The 24,341-nt window shown below is 36.4% G+C and overlaps 1 non-coding gene across 1 annotated transcript; it reads right to left on the reverse strand.

The window, feature by feature from the left end:
• Positions 1-23,756: 23,756 nt before the first annotated feature.
• On the reverse strand, positions 23,757-23,829 carry TRNAT-UGU (transfer RNA threonine (anticodon UGU)). The gene has a single exon. It is a non-coding gene; the product is annotated as a tRNA-Thr (tRNA).
• Positions 23,830-24,341: the final 512 nt, after the last annotated feature.

Consider the following 24,341-nt stretch of genomic DNA (forward strand, 5'->3'; position numbering starts at 1 on the left):
CCGAACCCGAAGGCATTTCTATATTGGCACCCAATGAAGCAAAACTGAGCAGGCAGTTGTAAGTACGTATGTTGGCAAAAAACTCTTCAGAAAACGGGTGGTTCCCATTCATTAAATTGTGCCATTCTTCTGGATATCTTCTTTCAGCTTCGACAATTTTCCCATTGTTACAGCAGTGCATGTATCTTCCTCTTGCATTCCTTTCTCCCGTAAAAAACAATCCGTTGCAGAGATCGCAGGAAGCTTCCATTGAACCGGCGCTGTGTTGCTCAACATAAACTTCGAGTCCACATCTTCCTGCATTGTGAAGAGTGCTGCGTGAACGTTGTGCTGCATTCATGCGTAGCCTGTCTTCTCGTACGGACATTGTTTCTTCGGATAGGACTTGTCTGTGGCGTGCAGCGTCTCGCGTTCTTCGTGTAGCAGCGTCCTCTTCCGACTCTTCCGCTCGAACTTGACGATGACGATGAGAGTCCAGTCTGTGCCTCCTACTGGTTTCTTCTTCACTTTCTTGAGCACGCAAATTTTCTTGACATTGGGATTGCCTGCTGAGTCTCCTAATGGTTTCTTGTTCCGTTTCTGCAGCACGTAAATTTTCTTGATGTTGAGCTTTCCTGCCGAGTCTCGTAGCGGTTTCTTCTTCCGTTTCTTGAGCGCGTAGGTTTGCTTGCCGACGCGCTTGCGTGCTCAGTCTCGCAGCAGTTTCTTCTTCATTTCCTGCAGCCTGCCGTAAACTCTGTGCTTCAGCTCTTCGTCTTCTTGATGCATCTCCTGTAATGCCTCTTTTCCGTTTCGGCATTTCAGTACGTTAAAAAAAGCACTACTAAAATATTAACTCGACTCAAAAAATTGACTACGCAGATGAAAGAAAAAAATTGCTCATTAAACCAATACTGCTGGAAAAAAAATTAATGCATTCTATATGTATACAACACAAATTTTAAAATAATCCTAGACTAAATGAAAAATTTTCCACTTAAGAGCAAATTAATTTTAAAAAATCAAAAATGTAAAACAAAAACTTCCCTGTTAAAAAATTGCTGGCAAATAAGAAATAATATGGGTAATATTATGAAAAATTCCAAGCACAGATAAAAATTATGAAAATATTTCTAATAATTAGGTCAATCTGAGAACAGTGCACATAAACAGAAAATGAAAACCTAAACACAAAATAAATAAAAGGTATAAATACAAATATAAATTAGGAACTTCTGAAATCAATTCTGAAATTCAAATAACAAACCTAACAAAATAACAAATCTAATAAAATATAGAACATTCGATCGCCTTAAAACGATAATTGTTATCGCACACAGGAAAATGTCAAAAATATAAAATGTAAATGCAATTTATCGAGCAACAATAACAGAAATATAAAACACGAATGAATAGATCTTTAAAAAAATACAAAATAATACATTAAATATATAAAAAGAGTCACCAAGTTAATGTTCCGAAGAATTCTCAAGTTCTAAACTTACAGGAGCATATAAAAGTCTAAAATACTACTTTAAATTACTAAAACTACAAATATAAATGCAAAAAACAATCAAATATCCTGTAAAAAGAAATAAAGATTAAGTGCAATGAGTAATAATAAGAATATTTACGAAATTTGAAATGCTGGAAAAAATTGCGACGGTCTCCTTCCAAATCCAAAATTCGTAAATAAATTTTTTGTTGCCAAACCAGGAAACTAAACTTTTGATTCTATTTGATCTGTTGCCAGACCGGGAAACAAAACTTTTTATTTTATCTATGACGTCATTTACTCGACTTATCAAGGGCATAAACCAATCTACATTCAACTAACGACAACTAAATGAAGAGGATGTTTCTATTTTTAGTTTTATTTTAGTTTTTCAGTTTATTCCTTTAAGTTATTTTAATTTTTTATTCTTAGTTTGTTAGTGGCGAACGGCCTTGGCGTTCCCATAGCATTTTTATCTCCGACGACTGCCGAGACTGTTGCCACTCGGAAGACTGAGTGCCGAAATTATTGTTTTCGCAGTTTTTAATTAATAACTCCGCGGATTATTGTCGTACGAAGATGGGACCGGTATCGATGGATTTGTTGATTTTTTTCGAATCCGGAGATATACGTTTCGAATTCCAACTCGGCGCCGTTCCCAAGTTATTCGAGAAAAACGAATTTGGCACTCGGCCAAATCCCTAAAACAGGGAAAACGGGTGAAAGAAAGTGCAAAACGTAGGGAAACGTAGGGGAAAAAGCAGTTTTTAATTAATATCTCGGCTAATTAAAGTCGCACGAAGATGCCGATGGTCAATATGGCCAGCCACGGGAATTCTGAATCCAATGGTACCTTCCGCTAAGCTCTACACCCAGCCGTTCTTGAGAAGATGATGTTACAAACACACAAACAGACAGAGGCACACAGATTTTAATAGTATAGATTATAATATCATAATTCTTTTCATTTAGATCTCGTGATTAGGAATATTACACTCGCAGAAAGATTTTTTCATCCAGGTCTAAAAATGAAATAAGGTAACTGTAAACAAAAATATGCATAAGAAAATTTGAAGAACATATTACCAAATTAGAATGGATTAATACTATATGTGAACAAAATTCTAGTTTATGAGTTTATTCCCCTCTACATCTGATTGCATCTTAATAAAAGAAGCCAAACTCATTTGAAAATCGTCTGTGTAATACAAATTACACAGACCACCAGCATAGCAGTCTATCCCATATATATCTCTACCTATAATAAAAGAAAGAGTCTGTCTGTGTGTGTGTCTTTCGTTCGTGGTCTGTTAGCGCGTAAGCTAATAGACCCAAGCTCTACGAAATTTGATACATAGGTGCATCTAGACAAGAGCCAGTACACCTCGAAGCGAATTTTTTTCAAAATCCGAATCGGATATTTTTTAAATTTTATGTATTTTTTTTGATGAAATCGCATCATTTTGAATAGTTTCATTCTTTTAGAAATGTGGTTTTGGCAACAGTTTTTCATTCAATGCTTTGTGTGCTGGACTGCTGACTGTTGAAAATATGAGATAAAATGTTGCTTTTTGGGCGCACAGCACGCACATCGCAATTTTCTTATTCTGACACGCATGTGTCCCCGAAGCACAACAGAAAGAATTTCCTTTTTTTTCTCTCTCTCTCTTTATTAGCTAATCGCAAAGAGGTTTTTATATTTTGAATTATGTCATCGGCAAAGCACAATTTTGATTGGTTATTGCTTTCTGATAATAGTTTCATTCTTTTAGAAATGTGGTCTTGGCAACAGTTTTTCATTCATTGATTTGGATATAGGACTACTGACTATTTTCTCTTGAAAATATGAGATTTATTGCTTATTTCATTGTAATTTTTTACATTATGTTTTAATTATATATAATTTTAATCATATAAAAAGTTTTGCATGATTTCGTTTAGGAAACAAAGTTCTTAACTTCCTTTATACCATTTGAAAATTCTTAAGTTTTTGCAACGGGAAGTTGGTTAATTTATTTATTAGGATAATTAATATTTGTATTAAGGGATATTGCTTATTTCATTGTAATTGTTTTATATATAATACATTTTTATTGAAATTTGTATTTTTGGGGGGGATAAAGTTGTTTTGAAGAGTAAATGCTGTGCAATTTTTAAATTTAATGTTTGGTGTTCCCTTTAGGCATTTTTTTCGGTATATTTAAAAGACAGACTAAGGCTGGCCACGTAGCGGTTAATAAATAACAAATGTATTTGTAAAAACATTTTTTTAAAATTTTCTTGAAATTTTGAAATGCGTGCTTTTCTTTTTATCCCCTCTATTTGTTAGAGTACCAATGTGTGCACGACATTCATAGTCGCAGTATTGTTTTACAAATAATAAAAAAATTTGATGTGTGCACCACTTGACTTCCTTTAGGGCTTCTTAAATTATACACATCTTTTTGCAGCATTTCATTTAAAATTATTTTCTCGAATTTCATTAGAAATTCTTATTCAATAAATTCAGTTCTCACTTCGCAAAAAGGCCAAAATACATGAGAACTCGAAACATCTTTAGTAAAAATTGTAAAATACAGGAAAACATAAAACACTTAATACAGCTGAAAAACAATTTTTTTTACAATTAGAATTAGAGTTTCTACGCAAAAACAAGCAATTCAGCCAGCTGGCAAAAAGGCAGATTTTTCGGTAAAATTTTGGTCCTACTCGGCGAAAAAATACTGAAGTTGGTGCACAAATTGACTTAATTCACTATTCTACTAAGATTTTCAAATGTAAATAAATGGCAGCATCGTTAGGGTTTAGTACCACTTAAACAACATTTAAATTGTTGATAGTTCTACAACTATTGTATGCAGAATAACTAAGGGCATAAAAACTTTAACCGGAATATAAAAACAATATAATTCAATCACTTTCGAAGCAAAAAATGTACTATTTGCTAACATATGAGAAAAAAAAACACATCTCACCGATCAGCGTAGCAGAGTGGGTATGCATATAGATATGTATATGTAAAATATAAAAAAAATAGGACGGCTTTGCTCTATGCGAACCACCAACCTTTAATTAACTTTCTGAACTGTATAAGAATAATTTAAAGCCGGAACTGATGGATAACTAAGTGGCCTGTACGGATATTGAAAAGGCCGAGAAGGTGTTTGTTGTTAACCAAGCGGCCTGTACGGATATTGAAAAAACCGGGGCCTCACACCTCTAAAATTTTAATATTGATTTGGTTGCACTGGCCTGGGATAATATTTGGGTAGAGTTTGCCTCGGAGCAACAAATCTGAAATTCACTGCTTGAACTTTCTACTCCGTCCAGCGGCACTGAAATTGGAAAAAGTTTGTAAGCAATTTCATTCCATTCTCTGGGTGTATTTATTTCCTGGATAGTGAGCAGCTGTAATTCCGGAAGACCTTGGTTCAGGGCTTCAACTATTGTAGATTCATTTAACTTCAAACTGAATCCATATCGTAACTTATTACGAAAATAGAGGTCAACATTATTAAATTTTTCATAGATGACATAAACTAAGTCATTAAATGTCACTGCCTCTGCACTGGAAAAGTAAGTTTGAAATTTTTCTTTCACTGCTTCCCAATCTTTGTCTAAACACTCGCGAAAGAAGTATGCAAGTGCTTCTCCTTGAATAATAAAGCTGTGATGTTTTAGCAGTTGTGGACATGAATGCATCAAAGTCCGAGTATTGCTGTGGCTCAGTGTTAAGGCAACATGATAAAGCAGAAGGATTTTGCTTTTAAATGCACATCTTTATTCAATTAATAAATTAATCAGATAATCTTTCTTTTAAATTCTCCTAATTACATATCAAATAGTGTTTCAAACTAAATACGATGAAATCTAGGCTTTTGATATCATAACTATTCTAACAAAGGGAAGAAAGATGAGAAGCGCAGCAGCATAGATCTTACTAGCAGAGGGAGAGAGGAGCTTCTGACGCAAAATGGCGCGAGTTCTCTATTTATGGAAGCGGTTACGTAATAAGTTCGAATGTTCTGGAAAGTACTGGTATAGGGGGAAGATCCTGAATTGCAGAATGTTAATTAAAGGTTGCTGGTTCGCATAGAGCAAAGCCGTCCTATTTTTTTTATATTTTACATACATAAGATTAAAAACATATGTAAATCAGCTTTATAATTTAATTTAGTAGTAGCCTCATAATTCCTCTTTTTTAATTTGGTTATTTCTTCTTTAGTCTAAAAAAATTGATAAAATTTCTGGACTGCATCATTTCTAGGTCAATCTATGTCACACGGCTTGCGTAACGCCGTTGACGTAGCTGATTCGGAACCTGAACTCAAAATTTTGAGAACTGAAACCTTACTAACTTAAAATAAAACATTTCCTTTGGTGAGCTGCCATAATGGATAAATACGCACTTTAGCTTCACCCTCTGTGCTGCTTGGAGGCTATTTGTCGGTTAAAATAAAAATTAATATTTAATCTTACTCTGCTGCCAAATTTCTTAATCACTAAGGCTAATTAATCTGATTGCGTAGTATGCTAAACATCTTACCATACTACACAATCAGAATGCTTCCTCTTCAATATGGATCGACGTGCTACGCCTTCAACATTACCACTACGTCATTTTCTATTGTTTTTATTACATTTACTAGCGGGCAAGCCCGCCAGCTGAGCGAGCTGAAGCCCGCTTATCATTGTTCGTTTTTAAAAGATATCCTATGTTAAATTTGGCCGGTATTGAAAAGTTGAACCGAACTACCATTTTTTAGCGGCATTCCGCGGGCTTCCCCCGCTTTTTTCACCTATGCATCCAGAAGTTACCGCATACACTATACATATGCGGAAAATCACGAAAACACCCATGCTTCCAGCCCTTTCGCGGGTATTCGAAATTTGGACCGAAATACCAGTGTTCAGCGCTTTTGGGCGGGAGCCCGCCCAAAACAGTGTTCAGGTGTGCATGCAAAAGATACTGCGTACACCGTACACATGCGTAAAATCACGAAAACACCCCTCCAGCCAGCCCGCTGCCGATTCGAAAGTTGGACCGAAATACAATTTTTCAGCGATTTTGCGCGTGCTGTGCCCGCTTTATTCACGTATGCATGCTGAAGATGGTGCATAAACGATACACATGCGTAAAATCACGAAAACAAACATGGAGCCTGCCTGTTCGCCGGTATTCGAAAGTTGGACCGAATTACCAGTGTTATGAGGCTTTGCGCGGGCTCTGCCCGCTTTATTCACATATACACCCAGAAGATACTCCATACACTATACACATGCGTAAAATCACGAAAACACCCATGGAGCCAGCCAGTTCGTCGGGATTCGAAATTACCGCATTACCAGAACCGCATTACCAGTATTCTGTGCCCGCTTTATTCACGTATGCATCCATGAGATACTTTATAAACGATACACATGCGAACAATCACGAAAACACCCATGCAGCCAGCCCGCTCGCCGAGATTCGAAAGTTTGAGCGAACTACCAGTGTTCAGCGGTTTTACCCGGTATCCGAGCGCTGTATTCACGTATGCATCCAAATTTTATATACAGTACCCCGGAATTCGAAAGTAGGACCGAAATACCAGTGTTCAGCGATTTTGTGGAGCGGGCTGCGCCCGCTTTATACACATAAGCATGGAGAGGATACTGCATAAACGATACACATGAGTTAAAGCAAGAAAACACCCGGGGAGCCAGCTCGTTCGCCGACACCGAAAGTTGGATCGAACTACCAGCGTTAAGAGGTTTTGAGCAGGCTGCGCCCACTTTTATCACATATGCATCCAGAAATCACTTTATACACTATACACATGCGGAAAATCAGGAAAACACCCATGCAGCCAGCCCGCTCGCAGAGATTCGAATGTTTGACCGAACTACCAGTGTTCAGCGGTTTTACCCGGTATCCGCGCGCTGTATTCACGTATGCGACCAAATTTTATGTACAGTACCCCGGAATTCGAAAGTTGGACCGAACTACCAGTGTTCTGTAGTTTTGCGCGGGCTGCTCCCGCTTTATTCAAGTATGCATGCAGAAGATACCGCATACACGTTACACATGCGAAAAATCCCGAAAACACACATTGAGCCAACACGGTCGCTTGGATTCGAAAGTTGGACCGAACTACCAGTAATCAGAGGTTTTGAGCGAATTTCGGCCGCTTTATTCACTTATGCATCCAGAAGATGCTGCGTACACGAGGCACATGCGTAAAATCACGCAAACACCCATGGACCCAGCCCGTTCGCCGGGATTCGAAATTAGGACCGAACTACCAGAGTTCAGCTTTATTCATTTATGCATCCAGAAGACACTGCATACACAACAGATATGCGTAAAATCACAAAAAACATGAGTGTAGCCTGCCTGCTCACCGGGATTCGAAAGTTACCGTATACCATCTCAAAGGAGCAAAGAAAAATCTTTAATCTAAAAAAAAAAAAAAAAAAAAGTGTGAATTTAATTTTTATTGGTGCGAACTTATTTAAAATATCATTTGCATTAAAAGATAATATCTAAATTAAGTGCACGTATCTAATAACATAAAAAAATATATTATTCCAAAAAATCAAATTTATTATTAAAAAAATAACAACATATTTTTAAAAAATAGCTTTTTCAGATTTTTTAATTAATATCCCAGCTGATTAAAGTTGTACAACTTCAAGAACGTCATCATTTAAATTTAATGTAATATAATAACTTTTATTCAATATCAATAAAAGAATTAACGTGACAATCATCCTAACCTGAAATTAAAAAAAAAAAATTGTGAAAAGCAGCTATTTATTTAAAATGCCTACATTAACGAAATATTTTTAAAATACAGTTAGGTAACATGCAATCGCGTGCTTTATTCAACTTTAGAATATAACCTTGATTTGTATCTGCGGCGATTCAAGAAACTGTTGCAATCGGAAAAATGAGCCCGAAAATTAGCGTTTTCACAGTTTTTAATTAATATCTCAGCTGATTAACGTCCTACGAAGATGAGAATGGTATCATTGGATTCGTAGAATTTTTTGGAATCCGCAGACACCTGCCTCGAATTCCAACTCAGCGCCGTTCCATAGATATTTAAGAAAAAAGAAATTGACACGTGACCTTTCGCCAGCACAAATCTCGAGCGGAAGCAATTGTCATCCCCCCGGCGCTTTCGAAAAAGCAATTTTATCTCAGCTAATTCCGAGACGGTTGCCACTCCGAAAAATGAAATAACGTTTTCGCAGTTTTTAATTAATAACTCCGCCGATTATTGTCGTACGAAGATGGGACCGGTATCGATGGATTCGTTGATTTTTTTCGAATACGGGGATATGCGTTTCGAATCGCAACTCGAAGCCGTTCCGCAGATATTCGAGAAAAACGAATTTGGCACTCGGCCAAATCCCTAAAATAGGGGAAACCCGTGAAAGAAAGTGCAAAACGTAGCGAAATGTAGGGAGAAAATCAGTTTTTAATTAATATCTCGGCTAATTAAAGTCGCACGAAGATGCCGATGGTCAATCCGGCGAGCCACGGGCATTCTGAATCCAACGGTACCTTCCGCTAAGCTCTACACCCAGCCGTTCCCGAGGAGATGATGTTACAAACACACAAACAGACAGAGGCACACAGATTTTAATAGTATAGACTAGCGGGCAAGCCCGCCAGCTGAGCGGGCTGAAGCCCATTACTTCAGGGGATGGATGCTTCAGGGGATGGATGCCTTCGTGGTATTCGAAAGTTGGACCTAACTACCAGTGTACAGCGATTTTACATTTGCTGCGCCCGCTTTGTTAACGTATGCATGCAGAAGATACCGCATGCGGAAAACCACGAAAACACACATGCAGCCAGCCCGCTCGCCGGGATTAGAAAGTTGGACCGAACTACCAGTGTTCAGCGATTTTACCGCTCAGCTGCTTGTACGAAGTGTAATCGCGAAAATTTTCGGGTGTGATATTCCAACAGTATACTCGTTGTTAAAATTCCTTTATTTAAATTCTTTTTGGTAAACTCCAACTGCTGTCTATATATTTTATACTTAACATCTCTTTTGTAATTATGTTTCATAACAGTAAATATATACTGGCATTTAAATGCCTTTAAAATAGTAGAAAACATTTAAAAGCATTATGTTACAATTTTTTCATGCTCGGAAGTAATACTTTTAACTGCGAGCAAACCTTTGATCTTAGTCGTAACTGTAACTGCTTTCGGCGGCGTTTGTTTACATTTTTCAAGCGTGGGTTTTCGAGCTGATCAGTTTTCTTCAGTTATCTTTGTTTACCTTCTAAAAATGTTCTTCGAAGGGTCTTCTAAGACTCTTGATAATATTTTAGTCGTGAATTTGTTCTATTTTGATTATACTGGTAAATTTTTTTTTTTTTACTTATGCTATCATAATGCATACTATTAGCAAGTAGTATCATAAACCCAAAGAATCAGCGGTTCTAAAATAAAACTCGTGCATGTGTGAAGAATATTCATGGCAGATGGTCATTTGTAGATGCTGTTACCGCAGAAAAAATTGCTGACACTTAAAATTTAGCGGATATGACAAATGATAAAAGTCCAGCGTGAAAATCAATTGTGAATACAACTGCGAGTGTAAAGGCAGCTGAGTTGAAAACAACTTTTCAATCTACATCAAATTCTAATCAGAATTTGATTGAAAAGTCTTCCTATATTTTAATGAACAGCGAAATGTTTGTTGCATAATGCTACAACAGTTCTTCCGATGTAATATGAAAGGGAATGTTTGGCTATTGAACTCGTTTGCAAATTGTGTAAGAAGGTGTTAATTTTAAAAAATCAAAAATTGTAAAACCAAAACTTGCAGATTATAAAATTGCTGGTAAATAACAGAATGTTAAATAATAATATGTGCAATGCTATGGAAATTCTAAGAACAGATAACAATTATCAAAATATTTTGAATAATTAGGCAACGACCACAGGAAGTGTCATTTTTACTTCCGTGTGTAATGTAGTGGTGTAGCGTATTCAGCTACGGCAAAGCACTCGAGTGCAATCTGCCTAAGGGGAGGGATGCCTTCTTGTCGGCTTTTTAAAGGAAAGTGGCATGGGGAAAATAACAAAAACTCCCATGCAGCCACCCCATTCACTGGGATTCGAATGTTGGGTGTTTGTAAAAGACGCAACTTTGTGGAACAAACTCATTTGCTCATTACAGTCCTATCCCTCGAGTATATCAAATATCATGTGAATCATGCCCATGTCTTGCATCTGCTGCACACCTTGTTCCATCATTGTGTGGATATAGATCATATTGTGTCAATAGTGTTGTATGTGTCCAATATCCCCTGTATATACATTTGAAAATATATATGTACATACATATAAACCAAATTAGTTAGTCGCCTGTTTTTATCGCATTCAAAATAAATAAATAACAGAAAATAATTTTTAAAATCTACCGAGTAAGTATTGCAGATGGGTGGGCTGCTCCCACTCAATTCTTTGCTGCTGTCTAAAATAGTTTCTGTGTGAAATTTGTGGAAATATTTTGTATTTAAATCAAAAACAGAAAAATAATTTTAAATCTATGATTAAAATTGTTTTTCTCACTTTCATTATTATTAACACGAAACCGAAGGGACTGAAGAATTTTTTCGTGTTAAAGGATATTGAAAAAAAAAAAAAAAACATATTTTCAACAAAATTAAGTTTATTAGAGTACATTTTATTTGCACAGATATGCATATAGACATGTATTTAATAAAAAATCAATGAAACAAAATCATCCACAAGAACTGCATTATTCATTTCGTTTTCTTTGTCGGAATCTGCATCAATGATATTTTTTTAGCTTTGAACAAACTCCAAAATATCCTTGTCTCCAATTATTTGGGGCTGTACACACATTATCATCAACTACTGCAACTGTTGTTCTTTGGATAACACAGTAGGGCAGCACACAGAAACTTTTCCAAACGTTTCATAAAATGTCAGTCGTGTGAACCCGTAAAATATTTTACTGTACCTATGTCTATAAAAGACACAACTTTGGGAAAGACATTACAGGCCTATCCCGTGAGTATATTAAATATCATGCAAAACAAAATATTTTATATGAATGAAATCAGTTATTGCGTCAATAGTTCAAAGAAAAACAGAAAATAATTTTTAAAATCTACCGAGTAAGTACGCCAGATGGGCGAGCTACAATCCGTATTTATCTGAAAAGAAATAATAATAATAATAATAATTTCTTAGTTATAAGTTTATATTAAGCACAAAAACTTGAACAGAAAAAAAAAAGAAAAAAAAATGTAAACAGAAAAAATTGGTGGGCTTTTGACGGCATAAACTGCCTGACACCTGGGGTCTCCTCTGCAACCTCATCGACCAGGGGGTTATTTTTTCTCCCAGGTATCAGCCCCTTCCCTGGTCTGCTGTTACAGAATCATAGACAAAATTGCATCACTATATATAAATATGTATATATATATATATATATATATATATTGATGCAATTGTATATATATATATACACACACGCACAATTAAGATATATATATATTTGTATGTGTTTACAAAAATGCAAGCAATGAATAAGAAAAATTATTTACAAAAATTTACATGTTCTATGTACACCTGAAAAGAAAAACATTTTAATTTGAATGAAATCATTTCTATATACACCTGAAAAAAAGTATTTACAAGTTCTATGTACATCTGAAAAGAAATGTATAAAAACATTTTAATTTAAATCAAATCATTTCTATATACACCTGAAAAAGAAATATTTTTATGTGATTGAAATCAGTTCCATAAATACCTAAAAAAGAAAAATACATAAAATGTTTTAAAATTAATGAACGCAATTGTATGTAGACCTGAAAAGGAAAATTTATAAAAAATATTTACAACATTGAAAAAATAATACAGCTTCCGATTGCCTAACTACTACAAATTCCACTTTGTAACAACAGACATAAAAGCCGACTAATGCATAATTCTCAAACTGTTTCAGCTTCATCTTGACTTGCTTCAATTTATCCCAGTCATCCAAAAACCTCAAATCTTTTTCATTTTTGCTTTGGCTTGATTAACTTCATTTTGTGTTGCAAAAATCTCACTGTTTCAATGTCTCGAGTAACTTTTTTTACTGCAGAACCTCCCTGTAAACAATATTTCTTGTGAATACTTTAGAACATGCGGGTATTAAACGGCCTTGCTTCTTGGTGTCTTTCACTAAAACACGAACATTCCTCATAGACGAACATCTTGAAAAAGCTACGTAAAGCATTCCATGACTGAAAACTGGTTGCGGTAAATAAATCCCAACTTTAAGTGTCTGTCCCTGTGACTTATTAATAGTCATACAAAATGCAAGCCTGATGGGAAACTGTCTTCGCTTGAGCTGAAAGGGGAGGTTTGAATCTGATGGTGAAAGTTCAACACGTGGAATGAAAACTCTCGATCCAGCATTCTGTCCAGAGATGACTTCACAATGTAAAACGTTTGGCATAATTCTCTTCACAATGAGCCTTGTTCCGTTGCAGAGTCCAACCGATGGATGTAGATTTCGTAGAAGCATAACTATAACTCCAACTTTCAAATTCAGACGATGAGGTGGCATTCCAGAAGGCGTCAGGCTGTGGATGAAATCCAGCTGATACGTTTCTTGTTCTTCTTCGTCATCGCAAATAACCGAGTCTGCACTGTAGTGCGTGAAAACTTGACCTGGAAACGTGGAAAGAATTTCTTCATTAAGCTGCAGAGCTTCCTCGTTCTTTGGACATAAAATCGCTTTACTGGCCAAGTCTTGTAAGTCGAATTCATTACCGCAGCCAAACATTTCTTCTACTATCGATCTGTTGACCACACAAAGATGGAATTTCGATAATGTCTTCGTCCAAGCCACTGTCATTTTTAAGACGACCGTCTCCCAACTGCAGAAGCCATTCTGAAAATTCTTGTTCTTCCGGATTCAATCGCATATTGGTGGAAAGCGTGCATTGTTTGAAATGTGGCCACAAAAAGGAGTTCCTGAGGCAGCTCTCGATCGCAGAAGTTCGGTTTCCATGTGCGACAACAGGTAATGTTTGTCTCCAGTCACCTCCTAAAACTAAGGTTTTACCGCCAAAAGGAACATCCAGTCCGGTCAAGTCTCTCAGCAATCTGTCGACAGCTTCCAAAGCGTAATGAGGCGTCATGGTGCATTCATCCCATATGAAAAGTTTCGCAGTCTTCAAGTACCTTCCTTCAGCGCTATCTTGTCTCACACGGCACGAAGAATTTTCCAGAAGTGGAACGGGCAACTTGAAAGTAGAGTGTACAGTTCTTCCACCGGTCAACAGCACAGCAGCAATGCCTGTCCACGCAACGGGAATGGCAACGTGGCCCATTCCTCGAACAGCATGAAGAATCGTCCTAAAAAGGAAAGTTTTTCCAGCTCCGGCAAACGCATTAACACAAAATGTCTTCGGTGTGTTAGGATTCTCATCTCGTACAGCTTCCAAAACCAAGTCGTAAACTAATTTCTGTTCAGGATTCAACATCCCGTTCAACACTTCGGCTTGTTCGTTTTCATACTGGACATCGAACTGCGGGACTTCGAGAGAAACAGCATCAGTCAATGTTGGTTGCGGGAGACCAAGAGAACATAGCGAAACATTGTGCACTTCTAACTGGTCTTCTATACTTCTCAGTGCAAGGCTGAAACTGTCTTCTAAGGAGTAAGATCTCGCAAAATCTTCAGAAAGGGACTCTTTGAATTCATTCCACAAAGCGACGGGTTCCGCAGGGTTGCAGAAAACACAGATGAAGCAAAAAAGCTGTCTTAGCTGCGGTGGTATTTGAAACGCTGATGCTTCTGCCAGAGTATTTTTCCATTCTTCGTCGTCTTGCAGCAGATGCCTTGCACGGCAGGCTTCCTTGAACGTTGAATACTCCACACCTTCGTAAGTTCTTAAGTCGGCAAAACTCTTCGCTCCTTTAACGTGACACAGCAGCAACCTCAGATGGAAACGCTCAACATCTTTCGGGCTAACAGAATACATTCTTGAAATGATGTAATCTCCAAGTCTAACTCGTGTCTGCCAGGCATGATTCCTCCAGGTGAAATGTTTAGGAATTTCGGCATACAGGTAACCATTCGCTTCGGGAACTGTCCTGTTCAGTTCAAACCATCCGGTGAGCATGGTATTTTTCTCGGCAGCTCTCTGGAAAGCATTCCTTTCTTCGGATTCGGCAAAATAGACGGGCTGCAGGTTATCCAAATGAACCGGTAGTCGTATGATGGAGTGCGACTTAGAATGCATTCTTTTTTCGAACAGCCTCCACGCTGCTTCAGGGGCAGACACGTATCTTGCATTTAAGAAGCATTTGATCTCGTCCCACATTAAAGTTCTATCTCCAGATTCTTCCAGAACAACTTTAGCTGCATCATGACCCTTGTACACGTATTTGAACAAATACTTCACCGATTTTATGGAGCTGCATACTTCAACGTTTATGTGGGCGTTGTACTTTTTCGATAAATACGGATTGTAAGGAACGACCCATCTGTTATCGATGGCATGACCCTTGATCACGATAAAGTTTCCATCGTCCCTTCTTCTGTAGAGTGGGTAGCCATTCACGTTCTCTTTAGATTCTGCCTGAAACAGTTTGGGAAATCCTTTCGAACATACACCATCACTCATGCAGGGAGAGTTTCTATTCAGTTCACCGCAGGGTCCGTGAATCATCGATGACTTCACAATGTTGTGTAGCTCCGGATGTCGAGTAGCATCTGGAAGTTCAGCACACACCAGCGAGTCGATGCACTCTGCATCTCTTATTTTGTCTTCTTCCGCTAAAAACAACAAAAGGTGCATATGAGGCAATCCTCTCTTCTGAAATTCGATGACGTGTATATCTGCAATGGTCGCACCTAAGATGTGATTCTTTGTCAAATCTTGCATCAAAGCCGTTTTCTTCAGGTCAAATACCCTCGAAACGATGTCCGGGCGATCGTGAGCCTTCTGTCCTGGGAATAAGTTTTCTGTTATTTCCGGCCATTTAGGGTTGCACGTGAAAGTCAAAAACAGATCCGGTTTACCAAAGTCGCGCACAATGGCCATCGAGTCCTGATAGTTTTGCTGCATGCAGCGAGGGCTTCCTATAAACGTTGACGGAAGTATAACCGGTATTCCAGGGCGGACGCCCGTCTCTTGACCAACTCTGTAAATGTGATCGGCAAGACCCATGTAAGTTTCCACTCTCAGATTCGTCTGATGGCTCCGGAGGTACGCAATCCTGTTGCCTTCAACTTTTACGTATGCATCCACGAGATACTGCTGAAACAATTTCCGGCCATACAAAATCGGGTTGTAGCAATCTCGTCGTACGGACACCCTGTGACTGTAAAACTGTAACTCTGTGTATTGCTGTCCGACTCTGAATCCTTGCTCGCCGTGAGGAAAGAAAAGTACGTACGTCATGGGTTCCAAGTTGGGATTTAAGGTACTGATGTTGATGAGACCGCCACCTCTCGGATGGATCACGATGTCTCGGTTCGATGGAGGAGCGCCGTCCGTACTCTTGAAGACGACTGCAACTTCATTTTCTTTCGGAGCATTGTAACGTCCCCTGTGCTCGCCTGCAGCAACACTTTCACCCTTGATGTACATGCGGATATCCGCAGCAGTTTTGGCACCTTGCTCTCGTACAGTTTCTTCTTCGAATTCCTTCAGCATCTTGTAGGCTTCCGCATATGGATTAACGTTCCTTAAAACTGTGTCCAACTGTCTCAGGAGTTCGGCGTTCAGGGCAATATTTCCAAATATGTTCATTCTCTGCCTGAGGGCTTGATCCGAATCTAAAATGTACAGCTGAGCATACTGTTCTTGACCGGGATGAGGCGGATGAAGGTGGCTCGTTCGATGATATATGGCATCGTGAATCCTGAAGCAGTAGGGACCCGAACCCGAAGGCATTTCTATATTGGCACCCAATGAAGCAAAACTGAGCAGGCAGTTGTAAGTACGTATGTTGGCAAAAAACTCTTCAGAAAACGGGTGGTTCCCATTCATTAAATTGTGCCATTCTTCTGGATATCTTCTTTCAGCTTCGACAATTTTCCCATTGTTACAGCAGTGCATGTATCTTCCTCTTGCATTCCTTTCTCCCGTAAAAAACAATCCGTTGCAGAGATCGCAGGAAGCTTCCATTGAACCGGCGCTGTGTTGCTCAACATAAACTTCGAGTCCACATCTTCCTGCATTGTGAAGAGTGCTGCGTGAACGTTGTGCTGCATTCATGCGTAGCCTGTCTTCTCGTACGGACATTGTTTCTTCGGATAGGACTTGTCTGTGGCGTGCAGCGTCTCGCGTTCTTCGTGTAGCAGCGTCCTCTTCCGACTCTTCCGCTCGAACTTGACGATGACGATGAGAGTCCAGTCTGTGCCTCCTACTGGTTTCTTCTTCACTTTCTTGAGCACGCAAATTTTCTTGACATTGGGATTGCCTGCTGAGTCTCCTAATGGTTTCTTGTTCCGTTTCTGCAGCACGTAAATTTTCTTGATGTTGAGCTTTCCTGCCGAGTCTCGTAGCGGTTTCTTCTTCCGTTTCTTGAGCGCGTAGGTTTGCTTGCCGACGCGCTTGCGTGCTCAGTCTCGCAGCAGTTTCTTCTTCATTTCCTGCAGCTCGCCGTAAACTCTGTGCTTCAGCTCTTCGTCTTCTTGATGCATCTCCTGTAATGCCTCTTTTCCGTTTCGGCATTTCAGTACGTTAAAAAAAGCACTACTAAAATATTAACTCGACTCAAAAAATTGACTACGCAGATGAAAGAAAAAAATTGCTCATTAAACCAATACTGCTGGAAAAAAAATTAATGCATTCTATATGTATACAACACAAATTTTAAAATAATCCTAGACTAAATGAAAAATTTTCCACTTAAGAGCAAATTAATTTTAAAAAATCAAAAATGTAAAACAAAAACTTCCCTGTTAAAAAATTGCTGGCAAATAAGAAATAATATGGGTAATATTATGAAAAATTCCAAGCACAGATAAAAATTATGAAAATATTTCTAATAATTAGGTCAATCTGAGAACAATGCACATAAACAGAAAATGAAAACCTAAACACAAAATAAATAAAAGGTATAAATACAAATATAAATTAGGAACTTCTGAAATCAATTCTGAAATTCAAATAACAAACCTAACAAAATAACAAATCTAATAAAATATAGAACATTCGATCGCCTTAAAACGATAATTGTTATCGCACACAGGAAAATGTCAAAAATATAAAATGTAAATGCAATTTATCGAGCAACAATAACAGAAATATAAAACACGAATGAATAGATCTTTAAAAAAATACAAAATAATACATTAAATATATAAAAAGAGTCACCAAGTTAATGTTCCGAAGAATTCTCAAGTTCTAAACTTACAGGAGCATATAAAAGTCTAAAATACTACTTTAAATTACTAAAACTACAAATATAAATGCAAAAAACAATCAAATATCCTGTAAAAAGAAATAAAGATTAAGTGCAATGAGTAATAATAAGAATATTTACGAAATTTGAAATGCTGGAAAAAATTGCGACGGTCTCCTTCCAAATCCAAAATTCGTAAATAAATTTTTTGTTGCCAAACCAGGAAACTAAACTTTTGATTCTATTTGATCTGTTGCCAGACCGGGAAACAAAACTTTTTATTTTATCTATGACGTCATTTACTCGACTTATCAAGGGCATAAACCAATCTACATTCAACTAACGACAACTAAATGAAGAGAATGTTTCTATTTTTAGTTTTATTTTAGTTTTTCAGTTTATTCCTTTAAGTTATTTTAATTTTTTATTCTTAGTTTGTTAGTGGCGAACGGCCTTGGCGTTCCCATAGCATTTTTATCTCCGACGACTGCCGAGACTGTTGCCACTCGGAAGACTGAGTGCCGAAATTATTGTTTTCGCAGTTTTTAATTAATAACTCCGCGGATTATTGTCGTACGAAGATGGGACCGGTATCGATGGATTTGTTGATTTTTTTCGAATCCGGAGATATACGTTTCGAATTCCAACTCGGCGCCGTTCCCAAGTTATTCGAGAAAAACGAATTTGGCACTCGGCCAAATCCCTAAAACAGGGAAAACGGGTGAAAGAAAGTGCAAAACGTAGGGAAACGTAGGGGAAAAAGCAGTTTTTAATTAATATCTCGGCTAATTAAAGTCGCACGAAGATGCCGATGGTCAATATGGCCAGCCACGGGAATTCTGAATCCAATGGTACCTTCCGCTAAGCTCTACACCCAGCCGTTCTTGAGAGATGATGTTACAAACACACAAACAGACAGAGGCACACAGATTTTAATAGTATAGATATATATAAAAACAATTTAATTAATCGTAATAAATTACCTAACACTTGCGCTAAAGCTGCAAAGTAATAAAAAGTGCGTACGAACAGACGTCACGGAAAAAAGTATCTTTTGAATCCATTTTAGATCCATTTTACAATCCGTTTTGAAAAAAAAGAGTCCTTTATTCTGTCCATAAGTATAGATGTCATTCAAAAACATCGTTCAGATGGATCTGAGAGTGGTCAAAATGGATATTTTCGTTGAAATATGATACGGGAAAATTTTCGCAATTTCAGTACTTCCTTTACTTCGTATAAGGAAGTAGAAAGGAATTTAAATTCCTCTTTTAATACATTTTATATTTATTACCTTATTTAACACCTCACTTTTATTATTTTTATATTTATACATTATAAAACAGTCCAGAAATTCTGCCGATGCATACTTACATTGTAGCAAATTTCATGTAATATAAATCTTATGCAAGGCAAATTTATATTTGCTTTAATGATGATGCCTTAATAATGATGAAAATAAATGTTAAGAGTTGCATGCTTAAATAAATATTAATAACAAAATACCACCTTTGTTTGGTTTTGAACTTCAGTTGATATTTGTACGATGCCAAACTAAATCCTTATTTTGCAAATTATTAGCAGCTTTGTGAAAATCGGAAATGGGGCGTTTGATGCAGAATTCCCGTTTAGAAGATGATAAACTGTAAAATTTAAACAAATTCTCAAGAAGAAATCCATTTCTCAAACTCTTCTGCAAGTTCCGTACCTTAGCACAATCTGATGATGCGTGCAAGTAAGTAAGATGTAAGTGGTTAGTACTTACGTTATGAGAGCTGGTAACTGGAAGATGTACGAAGATTCGAATTCGGAAAAGGCTACAATTGATCTTTTACATTTCCTGCTTTGAAGAATTTAGTGTTCTGTATTGTGGTGCCCGCGTCTCCTAGTAGATTTTGTCACTTGGTTCTCATCGTTATCCTTAGTCGTTCCTTAAATGGAGGAGAATGTAAAGAATTATTGCATTCCACAGTCCGTATTTTCGTGGTTAAATGGTTAGCATGTCCAATTGGAAAATGAAAAATACTTCGTTCGAATATTGATGAGAGTAAGTTATTTTTTCATTTCCCCTGCTTCTAAAAAGTATTGTCTAAGCGTACGTATTTGAGAAAAACAGTGAGTATTATAGTTCCGTGTCATCAGTTAATTTGTTATTTTAAGTAACTAGGCTGAGAATGTCAATTAGCTATACCATTTGTTTTGGCTTAGATGAATATAATAAATTTGAACAAGAACTAGCATGCATATTCGAAGCTCTTTAATCTCGAAATTCCATTCACTCTAGTTATCAAATGATCAAAGAGATTTTTCTACAATTTCTGAAGATTAGCAGTGATATTTTCTATATAATTTCGATTATATTTGCGCTAACCTAACCTGATGCCAATCACTATATTATCGAGTGCCTTTTATATGCATATTATATACTGGAATATGCATAACGTACACTGTTTCACAAAAATGATCGGCCACTATAATTTTTTTTATCTTTTTAAGTAATAGGAGAAAAGCTTTGAAATAAAATAATAAAGAATATTTCCCCTTTGAATACATATTTTCTAAGCTCTCTCTTTGTGCTAAATAAATTTGAAAAAATTAAATAGTAAATTAAAAAAAAGTTTAAGGCTGAAACAAAAAAAAAAAAAAAAAAAGAAAAGAAAAGAACTCGAATATGAGTCTAGTATGCTTTCAATTACACCACGAAGGCATGTGTAAAGGAGAGAGAAAATGCCTTATATACTCCCCCTTTTAAGAGGCGATTGGGGGTGACGAAACCCAATCGCCAGATCTTGGCAGTGACAAATTATGCTTTTTTGTAACAGGAGGCGGGAAAAATGTGCAATGCCCTCGCCCTTACTCGAGCCCTGGATTTCTCGAATACACTTACAGTTACACCACGAAGGCATGCGGAAAGAAGGGAGAAAATATCTTATAATACATAATTTCTCAATTAATATAATGAATGAACACTCAAAATGAAATCAAATAACAACAAACGAAATGAATTCTATCATAGTTAAGCATTATACTCGTATTATTGCTGTATTATAGTTAAGCATTATATTATACATATTACCAATATTTATGGAAAATGAGATATTGGCAACAATAATTAAGACAGATGAGCAATTTTCTCCCGTTCCGGCTGGTATTATTAAAGTGTCAAAATACAAATAGTGAAATCTATCTCCTGTTTTGAGCATTCATTCAAATTTGAAATAAAATACTCTGCATTTCACATCAGATACTTTCTAGGGAAATATTGCATCTGAAGTTTACCCTTTGGAATCGAATTTACAAGTCATATTTTTGAATGCAGTTCTCGAATAACGGTTTTCTTTGCTCTTGATTCTTCATACAAAGGAACGATTCCAATAATGGTGGAAGAACGCAAATATCAAAGGCGCAGCGAAGAATAGGGCTTATTTTATTTCGATGTTACAGCAATGTTTTCCAGTTTCAGAACAGCATAGCAACATAACGTCTTTTCTATATGTTGGAAAGGCGAGTATCACTTTGAAAATAATGAATTCTGGCGCAGAATATTTTAAAAGCACGCTGATACACGATTCTTGCTTCGTTCCATGTGTCATGATTTTTGTCATTGGTCATAACTCATTATTATGTGACAACTCATTACTGATACACAATAAAGTAACGAAATTTTTAGCAAGATAATTAAATTATGTAACTTTCCTTTTAAATTTATTTAGATTAAATTTAAAAAAGCGGTAATGCTACTTTGAAATGAATCAATATACGTTCAAAGAACGGCTAATTTGAAAAAAAAAAAAAACACCAAAGGTGCAAGTTTTTTACACTCGTCAAATGATATGTTTCAAAACATACTTTTTTTTTTTGCATACTCCGTGCGTGAAATGCCGCACGGAGAAAAAATTTTGTTTCTAGAAATTCATTAGATCTGTTAACAGATGATGATGCATAAGATAATCATTAACCCAAAGGGCCGTTAGCCGAGAAGGGTTATTAATCTCGCAGCGGCATTTTACGTCGAATCACTGAAAGCGTTGAATCACTTTCTAAATTGTTGCCACCAAATATTATTGTCCTGTATTATATTTAAACAAATAAATAATGAAGAATTTGCATGAATGTATGTATGTTTCTCGCAGTGTAAAAAAAGTACCTAGAGGCATCAAATTTTGAATAACGTAATCCTCCACCCGAATATCGGCACCTGGAAGCTCAAATTTGGAATTTGTCTTATTATTTATTTCACATTTTGCACAACTTTAACGAATTTTTGATTAAAAAACTCAATAATTTCAAAGCAAGCAGTGAGAACACTGTACAAAAAAAAATAAAATAAAATAAATAAATAAATAAAAAAATAAATAAAATAAATAAATAAATAAATAAAAATAAAAAATAAAAAATAAAAAAAATAAAAAAATAAAAAAAAAATCTCCATCTCGCGAGACTCTACCGGAAATTCTAAATATATCTGTTTTTAAATATTTTTAGCCCAAAGGGGCGTTAAATCAAATGCTCACAGAACGTGTTTGTATATGTAAGTAAAAATATGCTTCTTTGTACGTAATATAAAATCTGAAGGCTTTTAGATTTTTTTAGTTACATATTTTTTTTAATCTGTATTTGTTCAGCTCTGCACAAGTTTTTTAATAGCTCGTGTTTGACTTCAGAATGAATTTGAAAAAGAAATTTATTTTATTTTAACGGAAGAAGTCCTAGCAACAGACTAATACAAAGGCCCCCTTACGTAACAGTTAAGTAAACAGGAAGATTTCAGCTAATTCGAAAATATGAAATTGTAAATGAATTCTGTAAATAAAATTATTTTATCTATTATTCCTCTTAACGTATATTATAAATTATTTTCCTCCTATTATTGCATTAAATTATCATATCCATTTCAATAATTTTTTTTTTTTTGTGTGTAAAAACTTTTTTTAATTGGGTTTTATTATTGTTTTAAAATCAGATCGTTCAGAAGACCAGATCAAAGGTGCTACGAATTACCGGTCTTTTCCTTCAGTTAGCGCCAGTATAGAGTCCTTAGGTGTTCTGGAGCAACAATTTTTAAAAACTTCACCGTACCGAATTGAATTGAATGTGCTGACCATTAAGCCGCAAGGAAAAGAGCGAAAAGCACTTTTCCTTATAACAGAATAATTTTAAAAAGTTATGCTTTCCATCAGAGCATTTCACTAATAATAAAGCATCAGTTCAATTCAGCTGTGCTAATTTACGTTCACGTAGACACAACTGTTGAAGCAAAATGGCAATGGACACATTTTGATGCTGTAATCATTAATTCTATTGTCTCTTGGCGCAGATTTCGTCATTTATAAACTCTTTTTTCCTTCAAAATATACATATATAATAACGGGCAAGCCCGCCAGATGAGTGGGCTACGACCAAAGCAACATTTATAAGTTCTGTGTACTGAGAAACTGAAAATAAAATAAACTATTAATGTACTGTATACGAAGTTGCTAGCTGCGACCAAAGCACAATTTATGAGTTCTATGTAAACCTGAAATTAAAGTGCATAAAATTAATTCATTATGAATGAAGTCAGTTCATTCTTTCCTAGCAACAACCAATTCGTAAATCATATTTTGTTGCTAAACCAGGAAACAAAAACTTTTGACACATCAGTTTAATACTTCTATATAAGACGTCATGATTGAAATTTAAAGTAATATAACAACTTCTTCTCAATATCAATAAAAGAATTAACGTGGCAATAACATACGTGTCAATTATCTTAATCCGAAACAAAAAAAAATTGCCAACAGCAACTATTTATTCAAAATTCTGATATTAACGAAAAACTTTCGACGTACACTTGTAGAGACATTAGGTTAATTGAAAGCAGGAGGGATGAAAAATGAGCAACGCCTTCGCCGGGAATCGAACCACGGACCTCTCGAATACATGTCGAGTGTGAAGACCACTACACCACAAAGGCGTGCTAAGAATACGGGAAAAATACCTTATATACTTCCCTTTTAAAGCGCGACTGGGGTTTAGGGGACCTAATCGCCAAATCCTGGGTGTGGAGAATCATCACCCACTACTCTTTTAGTTCAGGCGCCACTGTAGAGACATTAGGTTAATTGTAAGCAGGAGAGATGAAAAATGAGCAACGCCATCGCCGGGAATCGAACCAAAGACCTCTCCAATACGAACCGAGCGTGCAGACCACTATATCACTGAGGCACGCTAAGAAGGGAGAAACACTTTATGCACTGACGTCACATGAAATCGCGTGCTTTCCTCAACGCCAGAACATGGCCTTATATAATAATAATTTATTTGATGTTTGGCAATGCTATTTTTATTTCATATTTTGTAAAACGTACAAATTTTTGATTAACAAACTCTACGATTTCAAAGCGAGCAGTGGCAACACTTTTTTAAATAAGGCATATTTTTATCTCCAGTGTGTGACGGTGTTGCCACTATGAAAAATGAGGGCGA

This window comes from Stegodyphus dumicola, chromosome 2 (genome assembly GCF_044657685.1).
Source record: "Stegodyphus dumicola isolate Sdum_Otavi_A_Nest chromosome 2, ASM4465768v1".
In the NCBI taxonomy this organism is placed as follows: Eukaryota; Metazoa; Arthropoda; class Arachnida; order Araneae; family Eresidae; genus Stegodyphus; species Stegodyphus dumicola.